The sequence below is a fragment of the Bicyclus anynana genome, chromosome 4 (genome assembly GCF_947172395.1).
Source record: "Bicyclus anynana chromosome 4, ilBicAnyn1.1, whole genome shotgun sequence".
Taxonomy (NCBI): domain Eukaryota; kingdom Metazoa; phylum Arthropoda; class Insecta; order Lepidoptera; family Nymphalidae; genus Bicyclus; species Bicyclus anynana.
In genome coordinates this window covers 16,200,479-16,213,771 of record NC_069086.1, presented here as the reverse complement: position 1 = coordinate 16,213,771, position 13,293 = coordinate 16,200,479, and the positions used below count along the sequence as shown (strand labels likewise).

Below are 13,293 nucleotides of genomic sequence, written 5' to 3'. Positions count from 1 at the left end.
CTAGAAACACCGCGCTGTTGGAAGAGGTTCTTCATTCTAGAGCACTGGTCGGCGATTACTTGAGCACTCAAAACCCCACGGATATTTTTTATGATGGTACGATTATAACTAATATCAATGAATAAACGATAGATAAGATAGAACGGAATTCCCTAAGAAAAAGTTCTTTATAGGTAGGTCAATGAAGTATCTAGTAAAGTAGTCCGTTTAAAAGGAACCAAGAAGGCTTAAAGAAATTCTATTCCCAGAATGAGAGGTTAGTAACACTAACCGCAGTCCCTTTCCTATTCAGAAATGCTATGCACCTATTATCCTTACATATACAGCAAACCGGATATCCATAAATGTTAAAACGGGTCATGCGTTAGTCGCGTACATGGTTAGTTGTGGTGCTATGGTCAGCAATAAAAATAACTTTACTTTGATTTAAACACCCTAATTGTTATAAACTGATATGTTATATTCAATCATACATTTATAAGCAATGGCGTACACAAGGGTAGGCACTTGAGACACAAATCTTAGAAACTGGATTTTTTTGTTCTTTAGCGTCCTAGGGTAGGTAGTGAATTTTTTGCATTTATGAATTGCACGCCATTGGTCATAATTCATAGGTATATGAATAATGACCAATGTATAGAATTCTAATACTAATGTAATTTACTGACTATAAAATATATCGAAATAGAAAGCTTTTCGAAAATAGAAACTTCGAAAGTAGTTATTATATTAACTTACTATACTGTTTAACCTAGCTACAGTAAAATCGCAGCAGGTAAAACAAATCTAACATAACTCTATAATTGCCAACCGAATCTCCCAAGAGTGGAACAGTACCAACATATGGTTAAAGCCATACATAACATTTGTGATTTATTTATATTGGTCGAAGCGGAGATTGCAATTTAGTATTTCGTATCTGTGACAGATATATTTCACTCTTCCAACGAGAATAGTAATATAGTAGTCATGAATTAAATGATCGTGTTCTACTTTTCAACTAGATTTAAAATCACACTAATATCATAAAGGTGAAAGTTTGTGTGTGTATATGTGTGTACGTTTGATTCTCCTTTACGCTGCGGATTTGTGAAAAACTGAAATCCACGCGGATGAAGTCGCGGCCGTTTGCTAGCATAAGAATAAAATCAGAAGTCAAAGTTCCCGTTCATGCTTTGGCTACAAGGCTTTGGGAAGCTACGTTTATAAAAAAGAAAATAGTCTGTGATTAGCAAAATTTGCCGGTGCTACTGCAATTTGCGCAAATTGCAAACGCCGGTCGCCTTGCCCGCTCCCGTAAGTAGGCGTCTAGTTGCAGACTCTACATGGACCGGTCAAACATGATTATAGATTCTATGAACATCAAATCCCTCGTCTAGTTTTTAGTCTTTCTCTATACGGACTGGCTTAGTAACCGTTCTTTCTGGGAGACTAGGACAGGTGTGATCCTCGTCTTAGACATAAACGATAACATGTTGAAGTCGGTTTCAATGTTGTTGACTCTTGTACAACAACATAGCAATATTTTTTTTAATGTCATTCGACTTGCACAAAATTGAAAAATAAACTAAAACAGTTTTAGAAATCAGACAAAGATGTATTTTTCGAAATCATTTCTATATGAAAATTACATAGCATCATATTTTAGTGTAAATCAAAGATCATATACAATATAGTAGCATAGTATAAAATCGTTGGTGTAAATAATATGTTTTGACTGTACGAGTATGTCTATCTGACGCAACAAGTAGTATTTTTTTAAATGTTAAGTAGAATTCAAGTTATGGTTTAACAAAAGACGCCGAATATGCTCTTAATGTAAATGGACAGAGATAAAATTGTTTTTCCCAACAAAACAAACACAATATAAAAGGTACAATAAAACCAATTTGCACCACAATTCGTACATTAAAGAATGGGGCAATTTCATTATAATTCCAAATTTTATTGCGATTCCATCGTTAAGGAGTTTCAAAAAGTTGGGCAAACAGTTGAATTATAATTACATCATACATATATAAACTTTTGTAATCGTGACGTAAACTTTAATATCTTCATACGAACGTGCTACCCAAATATTTATCTTGATTGTTATGGCGCGACGTCATCAACGCGTGCCGTATGATCGTTCTCTATTTCTAACATTGTTTGCTAAAAGGCTTACGTGTCGTTGTGTTCTAAATGGTTAAGCTTAACCTTTTACGCATATGTATCGTGGGAACCAAATGACTGTAGTAACATTGACAATTTTCTTTGTAGATTTCTTGATATCGTGTTCTACATTTCGTAGTCTTACAACTTTAACAATGTCAGCTACTTAATCTTCTATACTTTCTATGAAATCATTTAGCCTGAAGACTCTCTTAACTGCATTAATTACACATGATTGCTCTTTGCATTATTGAATGATCATGGCATATTTCAGCGCCTTATGTATATTTTTCTCTGGTATTTTTGGTTTAACCGTTTCAGACATCTCAATGGCCTTTGATCTATTCACGTGATCTCCGAAGTCACGGAGCTAGATTTCGTATCTTTTATGGATTTTATTTCCATTTAGGTAAATAAAGGCCGATTACAAAAGATGTATATTTTATTGTTGTAAGTCAGTTAGTTTGTCTGCATTAGCCAATTGGATTAGAAATACAGTAAGTCGCGGACAGGCCAAGGTTTTCTATGCACTCACTATTGTTTACTTTTTCGATCTAAACGAAGCTATTAAAGTTGGCTGCATTTTATGGGGCGAGTCCATGGGAAACAGGTTTACGAGTTACATTGTTGCGAATTTTTGTTAACATTCAGAAGTTGCTGATTCTTCAAACCGGATTTACGAATGGTAAGGTAAAAGTAATATTTGAAGATGACAAAAAAAAACAATTTTTCAGACATCTTCGATCGTTTTAAATTTTAGCTGATTTACACAAACCATTAATGAATTATACCTAAAACTTTCTTATGAATCACAATGTGAACAGTCAGAGCATGTCGCTAGCAAGTAACACCTAATTATTTCGTAAACCAATACGGAATGTAGATATACATAGACATTAGACAATACCACAATAGCAATGGAATTCCATTGAACATATGTCAAACAATTCGCAAAGAAACCGACACGACAGGTCGTGGCTCACTCGTCAACCGTTGAAAGGTTTCAAAACAATTTTGCCTATAAGGCCTTTAAGGGACCCGATAACCTTAAAAACGCAAGAATCTATCTCGTGAACGAACGCGGCACGTAGATTTAAAATCGATTTCGCAAGACCAAGATCGTGTCCGATTGGACCGTGAACGGGAATGTGGCGCGATTTGGGCCACATGTGTTGGTATGAGACAGTTCAAATAAACGTTACTTTGAATGCCTTTGTTGACTTTGAAGTATGTCGACATAGCGCCTTCTTTAAGCAGCTAAACATCCTTCAACGTCACAATTCACATCAACAAAGAGGCGGGGCTTATGAGCAAAATGGCTTATCGCAAGGTCTCGCGGTCTGAGGACCTTCGCGGCCTGAAGATCGTGAAGAGAAGATTTAGAATATTTTACCAGAAAGCCGTGCAAAATATGTTTTGCCCTTACAAATTTTTATTCTAGCCTTGCATCAACCTATCTCTACCTTTTTGCTCTCAGATTGAAAATTTAGGCCATAATCATCTACACTGATCAAGACAAGATTGGCAGACTTCACACGACTTGAGAATATCTGCTTCGTCATTGAAGCAAGTAATATTTCATTTCTTAAGGGCATTGGAAACATGTTCAAACTTTTTTGTATAGGAATGTTTGATAAGCACTTTAAGCAAAGCCAAAAAAGTTTGATTATTTCCAAGGCACTCTCTGAAATGGGTACAATCTTGATATCATACCTTCTCAAAAGAAAGTCAAAGTGTATTGGCTAATAGACCGATGGGTTTCTTTATTGGCATCATACGTAGAGATATTACAATACCAAATGCTACATAATCATCATCCCCATATTCGGCTCACTGCTGAGCTCGAGTGTCCTCTCAGAATGAGAGAGGTTAGGCCAAATAGTCCACCACGCTGGCCCAATGTGGATTGGCAAACTTCACTACCTGCCTAGTATGCAGGTTTGTTGATGTTTTACCTTCACCGTTTGAGTACACGTGATATTTAATTTCCTAAAATGCACACAACTGAAAAGTTGGAAGTGCATGCCCCGGACCGGACACCCTCTGAAATCGGAGGTAGAGGTCATATCTACTGGGCTATCACGGCTCTACACCGCTATTAAATACTAACGGTAAAAGGATTAGCTCCATGATAGGGATAAAGGTTTAATGATAATCTGCTATCAAGATTTCTAGAATCTGTCTCTTCGACAAACACAGGAAATTGTACTCTTAAATAACTGTCAGTGGCGTTTATCGTAGGAAATGAATACCCGACGTCTAATTAATTTTCTAAATGGTAAGTGGCGTTCTGAAGGAATTCATTCATACAAATATGGTGATGCAAGTTGCGTAGTTTGAATGGATACACCCATTGCCTGTGGCAATATAATTTTATGCGTACATTATAATGAATGACGAATGAAATTATAAAGATTGCATGTTTTTTATGGGCCTCGATATTAAAAACATATTGAGACTCTATATCTTTGAAATTAATCTACAAATTAGTACAAAAATCGATACCAACTCCAAACATTAACTCAAGGAAAGGACAAGGGCATCAGATGACATTCACTGATAAAAACAATTTCGTATATAGTTGTCACGATTGATTTTAATTAGTTACTTAAATGTTAAAAAAATAAGTTTTTATTTACTTAACATTTAATTAACAGTTAATTAAAGTACAACAAGAAAACATCCTCTTGAATAAATATTGTATCCAAATTATTACTTAAATCTTACATAGCTTTATTGCTTACGCGGTTTTCCAGATTTCAGACAATTATACGTCTGATCTCAAAAAGTGGTTCAAATTTAACTTCCAAGATTAAACACAAGTAAGTACTTACTGACTGAGCATGTTATTGATTAAATATTATTTTCGAATAATATAGTTATACCATTTTATAACGAAATGTAAATTATCTATGTATACTAATATTACAAAGAGGAAAAATTTGATTGTTTGTTTACATTAAATAAGCTCCGAAACTACTGAAACGATTTGAAAAATTCTTTCACTGTTAGGAAGCTACATTATCCCCGGGTGCTATAGATTAAATTTATGCCCGTATTCCTGGGAACGGGAACTACGCGGGTTAAACCGCGTGGCGTCTGCAAATTTAACAAAGAGGAAATATTTGTATTTTATAGTAGCGAATAAACTCCAATTCCTGGATCGATCTTTCACCAATATCAAGCTACATTATCAAGGAGTAACATAGGCTATATTTTATCCCCGTGTTCCCTCGGGAATGGAAATAGGAACTACGCGAGTTTTGCTTGTTACAAATATTATGAATTTCAACATGTCATTTTATAATGTAAACAATATACATGTATGTAATGTATATATTAGTATTTGCACAAAACATTCAAAGAATTCGTTCTTCAACCCTGGGTATTCATCGTCAGACTACCAACTGAACAAATAAATACACCCAATATAATGTAAAATATATCTACATTTAGGTGAAGGAAATTCCACTTGTTCAAGACATGACAATAAATTATTGATGTCATTCAACGCTTTGTTAATAAATGTATGAAAGACGAAATAAAAAAACCTATTTAGCTGGCAAATGTTTGTTGGGGGACAAAAGAAATTTAGCCCCGAGGTAAATCCCGTGGACAGTCTTGCTAAAGACACGGGGTGTCTCAAATTAAAAACATTCTAATAGCTAGAAACTCTTGAGAAACTCTATTTATTATTCAGTCAGACATCGCGCGGTTTCATCCGCGTGGTTCCCGTTCCCGTAGGGATACGGGGATAAAATATATATATAGATTTTTTTAAATCGGTTCAGTAGTTTCAGAGCCCATTCAACGCAAACAAACAAACAATCAAATATTTCCATTTTATCTTTATAATATTAGTATAGATGATATGTTAGCTCTTGATTGGTCTATTGGTCTATACGACATACTTTGTGCATAACATATTGTCGACCAATAGCGTGAATCGAAATAAAAGCTGTCTTTTCTGGTCCCATCGAACCGAAAGAAAGAGAGCTATCGGAAATATAGCTCTCTTTCTTTCGGTTGAGCAGCTATTGGTCGACTGTCGTTTTATCTTTACGAGATCTTACATAGGAATGTCATGGCACACATCTTAGGCCGAATTGATACGTGACGATACAGTACGTATTTACTCTTACTCTTGAGTTTCATTAATACTCTTTCATAGTAAGTTTATTTTACCTAACGATGCAACGCAACGTAAATTTTCATTTAAATAATTAAATTAAAAACAATACGTAGGTATAGTATACGGTAAATAAATTACTTACGTCATTCATTATCTATTTTTCGCCAATATCAATAGCCATGGCGCGCTGTTTGGGCATAACACACGTTTGTTTACAAACAATACCCGCAATGGTTCTATTAGAGAACAATAACCGCAAACCCAGAGAACAGTAGGCACAGCGAACATTAGTGATGAATGATGATAAATGAAATATTTCCGTTTTGAAACGCGAAACCGCGCGATTGTTCCACATTTCAATTGTTGGTAACGCGTATGCGTTAACGCATTAATAACGGTTAATTAATAAGATAAATTAATTAATTAATAGAATGCTCGAGACCGAATGGGCGTGTCCAGCCGCGGACGTCTATCAGCTGATAAGGTAAGGTAATAGAGCTAAATAAATGCTCATAGTTGGTCGCTAAGTTGCTCAGCGAGTCGCGAAGTTGAAGTGACAAATGAATGTGCAGGCCACATAGTTGGAAGTCCCTAGGTGGAATGGCGACCCCGCACCAGAAAGCGCAGTGTTAGTCCCCCACTAGATGGACCGAGGACATCAAGCGGGTTGGAGGGAGCCGTTGGATATTGGCGGCTTGAGACCGTGGTGTTTGGATATATATGCAAGAGGCCTATGCCCAGCAGTGGACGTCCATCGGCTGATGATCATGATAATGATGAATAGAGCTTCATCATCGAAATTTTTTATTTATTATTTACAAGTTAGCCCTTGACTACAATGTCACCTGATGGTAATTGATAATGCAATCTAAGATGGAAGCGGGCTAAGTTCCTAAGAGTAGGATGAAAATCCACACCCCTTTATGTAAATAATGTCATACATTAACCGCAATACAAAAAGATTCAATTTATCTCTATACCAAAATTCATCGTAATCGGTTCAGCCATGAAAGGTAACAGACAGGCAGACATACTTTCGCCCTGATAATTAGTATGGATTAAAATACCCAGGTGGTGTTTCGAAAGATAAAAAGGTCACACGTTTTTTTTAGTTTCCGGAATAGATAAGAGTTGATAAAGGGAGGGATTGTTACTACTATAATAGAAAATGTGTTAAAAAAATATTTCTTGTTCAAACATGACGACTTTGTTATCTTTAAAAATATCCTTGCAAGATAAGATTTACCAAAATTAACAAATACTGCATATTTTTGCACTTTTAAAGTAGGGCGACCAAATACTAAATGACTTTTTTAGGAACGTAGTAAGTAGTTTCTAACAAGCTTTCTAAATTCGATCCTGAGGCATTATAATCTATACTAATATTATAAAAAAGAAAGATTTGTTGGTTTGTTTAGCATTGATTAGGCTCTGAAGCCATATAGCTAATGTTATTATGTTATATATATATATATATAACATAATAACATATAATGTTATATTGTTATTATATGGATAATTAGCTATATAGCTTCAGATGGGAAGCTACACTATCACAGAGTCCTACGGGAACGGGAACCACGCGAGTGAATTCGCGCGGCAACTGCTAGTATGTATTTGGTAGGTAAGTATTTCTCAAAGCTACCGATCCAATTTTGTTGACAGTACCTACACACTTATGACTGTTCATAATTTTTATTATTATATCATTATCTTATAATGAAACCCTTAATTATTATCTACAATTGGTGGTATAGTCAAAGCCAAGCTATATATTGGTCAATTTAGAAATCGGAATTCCTAAATTTAGTCAAGCAGAGAATCGTACCCAGGACTTTCATGTTACAAAGTAACCAACGCAACGAACGCACGCAAGAAGGATCATTCAAATACATTCTTAAATAAAAAAAAAATCTGCACTAAAACGTTATTCGTCAAAAAAGCTGTCATGACCGTACTGAATTCATTCTATTAATTTAATTATTAGACATAACTGGAATTTCTTTTTGCTGTGTCATATTTCCTTACATAATCGTTTCATTATTATCATTACCATGTTTACCTTGTCTAATTTGTTTTTCATTGTGTATTACGCTTAATGTGTTTTTTTCGTAACATTTATATGTATTTGATTAAAAAATGTGTTGTCCTAATGTCTGAATGGTATAATGTTTTTGAATATTCATGCGTTGAATTCAAAAGCTAACGATTGGACGACTGTCTAATGTGCACTAGGGCGTCTGGCTTTTTTAATAAGGTTTCCGCAATAGTTGAAACAAATTCCTAATTAATTTATTTAAACCAACGTTTTAAAAGTCAGATTATACTTAGAAAAGTGGGCTAAAAACTAAGCTGTTATTCATATACTAAGTTTTTATATATAAATTTAATCCTACGGAATAATTTATAAAATACTTATATTTTATTGGACAGTTTAATTACACTATTAAAGGAATTACAGAATGATAAATTGATGCATTAACATGTTTGATCGCATATAATTGTGTTGAAAAAATTAGAAAATAACAACGCTTTCTAAATCTCCCGCTGATAATGGCGTAAAATTATTCATGTAAAATATGATTGAACTCTTTGCGCATGAAAAATATCGCGGTCGTGCATTCATATGCAAAATCTAAATACTAATAGACTTGACTCATAGATTGGAACTCCATACAAAATTACAGATGTACATACAATACATGACGTGCTAATGTCAATGAATGATCGATACTTGACGTAACTGTTATTGTTGTTAAGGTATTCTCTGAAGTTTTTTGTTCTAAATAATGAAGTCATGCTGCTGTCACTTCATGTAACTTCATAATAATCAATTTAAGTAAGCAACTATTTTTGTAATTTGGCGAAAAGTTATGAATGTTTTTACAACATGAATGTCGAAGTTAAATAATTATTAATTAGGTTTTTTTTGGTCCGACTAGTTTTTACAAGCACACATATATGGCATAATCAGGAGAGATCTTGATTATGCCACATATGTAAGCCCTTACCTCCATTACTTGTAAGTGCTTTTTACAGTCCCAATATAGAGTTGAACATCTTTTTACAATTAATGAGGTATAATTTTTTGCGACCCTAAACCAGTCTGACAACTTTTCATATCACTTCAAAAGATTACTATCATTATTTCGAATGTTTCTCAAAAATTGATGATCAATTTTATGTTTGCGGATTTTCAAATTCCGTTTAATGACTGCGTAATTCGAAACCGAATATCGAAGGTCTTATGTTTGCGCCTCAGACATCTAATTACGTAGTCTTTAAAGAGTTAATTATCGATGTCTGCGTCCGCTAACAACCATTTTGACCGCAATACATTTCATCAATAACATTAATGAATAGAACTCGTAAATCAGGAACTGCGTATTGCTTTTTTCCATTATCAGAACATGACAATCGGTGATGCAGGTGTAATTTCATTTTTCACCGAGAACAGGATTTAAACTTTCGAGAGAAATGCCGCGCATTTATTTACGAATACTTGCGAGATTTCTCAGGAACTGAGTATTGCTTTTTCCATTATCTGAACAAGGCAATATGTGATGCAGATGTCATTTCATTATTCACCAGGAACAAGTTTCACTGATGAAACTTTCGAGTTATTACAGCGAATTAATTCACGAGTACTTGTGAGATTTTTTGTGTATGCTTGTGTAGCATCTCATCTCGCACGTTCATCACCAGAGCACCTGTAGACTGAGTGAAACGTCCAAGTCTGGTCGCGTCACGCATCGGAGAAAGTGTACTACAAAGCGTACCTGTGACTGGTCCCCAATTGGGTTACGACCTCGAAATTCAACGGCCACGGGCCTTCTTTTTTCGTATCGCAAACCGACTCTTCCGAACCGGTTAACACCGTCCCATACTGGCCGTGAACCGATACCAATCGCGAGAATGATTCCGTAAGATTTTCGTTCTTCACGAGGATATACTCAATATAGACGATTGTTGAAGCATGACATTATGTAAATCGGGTGACCGTTGGAAATATAATGAATGCACAAAAGGTAGAGTCCATGTGTATATTTCAACATTTATTTCCATACTTATGCTCATAATGTATTGCGGTAATTTCTTTTTCAAATCGCTCTAAGGCATTTAAATTTCTCCTCTTGTAAATTTATTTTACAAGTAAGTATCACAAGTGGTACGTTATTGTGTTATGTATATCTAGTAGAATTTCTCCGTAGGTATACGGTGACCTCTAAACGGGCGTGTTGCATTGATAATATTATCAACAATCCGACAGCGTAAAGAACCCGTATGCTTTGACTCACGGTCTATAATACAAGGACTTACACGAGGGCATTATATTATTATTTCGACCTGATTTAATAGACACAACCTAAACATATTTCTACATTGAAATGTAATACTTAAAAAGATCCAGGATATCCGTGAGTTTGTTTTTCTTAAAATTTTACTTAAGTCCGGTCTAAATAAAACAAAGCGAACCTACCAATATAATTCTCGTAGATAAATTTAATCTGCGTGAAAAAAGAAAATCCACTACATACTATAAGGGATTAGTGTAGAGCTAGACAAATAAAAATTAAACAATCTTTTTTGTTTTTTGGGTTTTTACTATTTTATTAGGGTCTCAAACGGTGAAGGAAAAACATCGGGAGGAAACCCGCATACCTTAGAATTTTCTTAATTCTCTAGGTGTGTGAAGTCTGCCAATCTGCATTGGGATAGTGTGGTGGACTATTAGCCCAACCCCTCTCATTCTGAGAGGAGAATCGTGCTTAACAGTGAACCGAATTATAAAAACTATTTGTAATATTCCATAGTACAGTATTACAATAGTTTTGTTATAATCATGAAACATTGATGATAGGTTAATATGTAAAGCGATTGGATTGTGATTTTAAACTACATGTGTAGTTTAAAATAATTAATCGATCGCTATTATGAAAACTCGATTAGTGTAAGAGGAAAAATCATATGTGTTGCTACCATGGAAACTTGACAGCCATTAAAATATGAACATCAATCAATTTTTCACAACGTCATTTGAAAAACAATGTTAGCTACCTAGTTGTTTATGATGATAATCAAGGTAAGACCTGGTAAGGCATGCTTTAGATAAGATACCAATTTATTAGTCTCGAGATAGGAAGGTACTCGTACGTCTGCAATATTTACGTTTTGCTAGGTTTTGCATTTTTAAGCTAATTAAAACTATTATTTATTATCTAAAATTCACATGTGATGAAAAAGCATTCCATTCAGATGTCATAGGTATTTATGTCTATAACAAATATCACTCTAGATTGAATACCTATCCCTATTTTTCCCAAAACGTGGTAACTCTACTAAAAGGCACAGCCTGTTCTCTTTTATAAATTAGTATTAAACGTAAAGAATTATATAAAACAACAAAATGCAAATTTCTAACAAATTAACTAAATTATGAAGTGATTTACTGACTAACACTTGCTCGCGACTTCGCTCGCCTTGATGTAGATTTTGTTGACTTAGTAGTAGTAGTGACATAGTAGGTAGGTATAAAAATGTATTTATTTGATGATAACCTTTTCAAGACCCCTGACATCATGTTCGTATAATGTCGATCGGCTTTGGCATTCCAATGTAACAAAGAAACAAACTCAAATTCGCATTTATTTGTACCTACCTACCTAACTTGCTGAAGCCGGCGACTTCGTATGCGTGAAATTCAGTTTTTCCCAAATCTTGTAGCAACCATGGATTTTTTCGGAGATAAATCCGGGGTATATCAATTCTAAATTTTATCCAAATCGGTTCATCAAAGTAACAGCGGCGTAGGAGTAACGAACATTTTACAAACTTTCTCCTATAAAATATTAGTGTGATGATTTTGTACTTAATTATAATTCCATTAAACTACGACGCTGCTAATTTATTAAGCTATTTATTGCCAAACTTACACAGTTACACCGTTTACGTGTTTATGTTTATTTAGAACCACTTTGTTATTATGTAAAACTACTGCAACTCTACCTCTTTCATTACAGAATTTTATTTGGGTATTTAAGCATTTGCATTACAATACAGGTATTTTTTGTTACTATTTTTATTCATTTTATTACTTAATTATATACATAACTAAAAATAATTAATAAAATTGTATTCATACCTTGAATGTTTCGGTAATCAGCTTCAATGAACCCAACGTTGTAAACACTATTTTTTTTACACCATAACAAAACAACAGAGCGAGAATATAGTTCAACCAATACACAGTTTATAAAGGTTCAAAGCTTTAAAATACTCGAAAGGTATTGAAAAGCGGCACCGAAAAAAAAACGTAAAGTTCAACATACGCCGAGGAATGCTTGCATTTCAACTTCAACGAAGTCCCGATCGGCTAAGATTTGTGCTCGCAACTTGTAACTTGAACTTTAAAAAACTTGTTTGTATCCGCACTACACAGTAAATAAACATTTAGTGAAATTTAAACACGAAACTCGTGAGTTCTGAAAGTTTTGATTCATCGTTAACTGCCTGTCACTTCGCTAATGCCATCTACACGACCGCTCCACTCAGAGGTTCAAACCAATATGGCGGCTGGCGCTGGCGGGTTGAATTGAACGAAACGACCTGTAGGGTGAACGAAGGCAAGCCGTGATTGCTTGAGTTGAGTTGAGTGAGTGAAATGAATCCGCATCGATGCCGCATGGTCGGACTCCAAACCACCGCAAGTTGATATCATGAATTACTTTAAAATAAATCTTAACTTCACGTGTTAAGGTTCTATGTAATATAATTGCAATTGCAATGATTTATTTTTTAGTTACCTACATAATGCTGTGTTGTGTTACTGAAAAGTTGAAAACATTTTTAGTGATAAAATAGAAGAGACCTTTGAATTATTTTTATAAAGTTAACATCTTTCGCAAAAGTTCTTATGAGGGCGATCTGCCAATTTTCTAAATAAACTTCAATATGAAGTAGGTAGGTAGTCTGGTTCTGGTACTTAGTAGGTGACTAAACATAATTTCATA

General features: G+C 34.5%; 1 protein-coding gene across 1 annotated transcript in view; it reads right to left on the bottom strand.

Moving 5' to 3' along the window:
• Positions 1–12,850, bottom strand: part of LOC112053508 (uncharacterized) — a 68,873-nt gene extending 56,023 nt beyond the window's left edge. Inside the window, exon 1 of the mRNA XM_024092945.2 lies at positions 12,426–12,850. The gene's annotated coding sequence lies outside the window, so the exon portion shown is untranslated. The remainder of the gene's footprint in view (positions 1–12,425) is intronic.
• Between the last annotated feature and the right edge of the window lie 443 nt (positions 12,851–13,293).